This window comes from Bidens hawaiensis, unplaced genomic scaffold (genome assembly GCF_021521415.1).
Source record: "Bidens hawaiensis isolate Kalapana, Puna unplaced genomic scaffold, B.hawaiensis_p1.1 tig00013009_1, whole genome shotgun sequence".
In the NCBI taxonomy this organism is placed as follows: Eukaryota; Viridiplantae; Streptophyta; class Magnoliopsida; order Asterales; family Asteraceae; genus Bidens; species Bidens hawaiensis.
The window spans coordinates 661,079-663,593 of record NW_027492094.1 but is presented as its reverse complement, the minus strand read 5'-3'; positions in this window follow the sequence as shown (position 1 = coordinate 663,593).

Sequence of the window (2,515 nt, the reverse complement as noted above, 5' to 3'; positions counted from 1 at the left end):
TCTTGAAAGACATCTCTGAATTGCTGTAGGTATGCATCTCTTTTCTCTTTGTCAACTTTTGGCATGAAGTTGTTGTTGAATGGAGGTGGAACTGCTTTGTATTTGTCTTGGTCTTTTACATGGTTTGAATACCACATATGTTACCTGTGAAGACCAAGTTCTTTAAAAAATTCAATTTTCAACTTGCAGTTTAGTGTTCTTCACTTTTTCTTCAACTAACATCTTTTTTAGCCCATCAATCTCAGTTGTGTATCTGTTTTGAGCTCTGTAACTGATCATACAATCATCTTCCAAGCTTTTAATCTTTTTTTCACTGATCAGCTCACTAGCCTCATAACCATTGATGATACTTTGTTTCCTAAAACAGTCACTTTCCAGCTTGCGTAGTTTTGTTTTCAATTCATTGATAATTTCATTTAAGTCAATAGTAGGAGCATAGTGTACCTGAGATGATGAACCAACTTCTTTTTCAATCAATGCCATGAATGCCACATTTGCCCTCTTGATATCATCAGCAATGTCTTCTTCATGATTGCCCCAATCAAAATTTCCCTCATGTTGTGTAGTCACTGCCACGTTTCCTTGATTTATGGGTTGATTTTGGTTGGTTGGTGATGCGTGCGTGCGTGATATATAAAATATAGAAGGATAGGATGATTTGCTTTTGCACAAGATCGTGTTTTAAATTTATAAAAATGATTTCTACAAAGACTAAACACACACAAAATAGGCAAGTGTACCTATCGTATATGTAGAATAGTATTGGTAAGAACCAAGTATCGATCCGTGGACACAAATGTTTCTAATGATAAATCGTCGTTTTATTTTAATCGGAGGTTTTAATCATTTTGGGATTTATTTTTGAACTTTTTATAAAATTAAAATACTTATATATAATATATAGGTGACCAAGACAAGAAATTCTAAACGAGTTGTTCAATTATGCGAAGGTTACCATCTAATATCTAGAATCCACTCCATTGTTCCTTGATGATTAATAGTTAAACATGTGATAGACTTGTCCTAATAATATATGATAGAATTATGATCCTCATTTTGGTGTGAACACATTCTATGACATAATGAATAATAGCATGCATATTTTCAAGTCCATCCAATGTTTAATAGCACGCTATCCCGAGAATGTCAATTTAAGTAGACAAGCAGTTGGTAAAGTAGAATGATTAGAATTGTAGTTAACTCACACAACCTCCCCTTGGTTGTAGTTAAATCAAACAACCTCCCCTTGGTTGATTTATGTAGGTTATAATTACACATTCCGTTAACATATGATTTCTTTAACTAGCATGATATCCTAAGCAAAGCCATTTTTGGATTACCAAGACTTAGAGAAATGCATCATAACTTATATCTCATCATTTCTAAGTACAATATAAGGATCCATGTTTCGATAATGTATCATAGTATTTCTATCTTTCAAGAACATGAATCGATCTTGAACGATTGCCAATATAATTGACAATTACCAACTTTGAATTAGTATTTTAAGATGGTGAAACATTTCTCATCAAAAGATAATTGTAAGATAACCATGTACTTTACCAAACTAAATCACATGTTTTATATAATCATCAAGTAAAACAAAGCTTCTTCATAGATTTTAGATGGTAAATGGAGTTTAGCTCATAATGAGCATAATGATAAACATTAAGATGAATGATGATAACAAATACATGATTAAACTTGGAATGATCTAACCAAATGTAGATGAATTTTCCTTCTTAATGATGGTGATGATGGTTGATGGTGATGACCTCCAAGCCTTCAAACTCTTCACTAAATCTTATTTGTGAGTGTTAGTGTGTGTTTTTATAAGAGAGAACCGGATAGAATTCTTTTCAAGGCACACCCTTCAAATGGCACAAGAGCCACTATTTGTAGGCAATCTGGAGTATGAAGCACGGCCTCGTGCTTAATCTGCACGCCTCCGTGCATTTTTATGACATGTGCCAGATTTGTTTTGTCGTTTCTGAAAGGTAAGCACGGCCCCGTGCTTCCTGAGCCACGCCCCCATGCTTTTTAGTGACATGTGCTAACTCTTTTTGTCGTTTCTAAAAGGTAAGCACGGCCCCGTGCTTACGTAGGCACGCCCCCGTGCTTTTTAGTGACATGTGCTAATTCTTTTTGTCGTTTCTGAAAGGTTAGCACGGCCCCGTGCTTCCAATAGCACGGCCCCGTGTCCAGCGGTTCACTATTTTGTCTTTTCTTGTAGATTTTTTTGTCTTTTCTGAAAAGTGACCAGAAGCATGGCCCCGTGTTTCCAAAAGCACAGCCCCGTGTTTCTAAAAGCACAGCCCCGTGTTTCTAAAAGCACAACCCCATGTTTCCTAAAAGCACAACCCCATGTTTCCTGAAGCACAGCCCCATGTTTCCTGAAACATAACCCCATGTTTTGCTGTTTTCTTTGGTTTTTCTTTGGCTTTTCATTCGTTTCTTCGTTTGAGGCTTGGATTCACCTGAAAATACATTTTAACATGATAAGTAGTAATTTTAA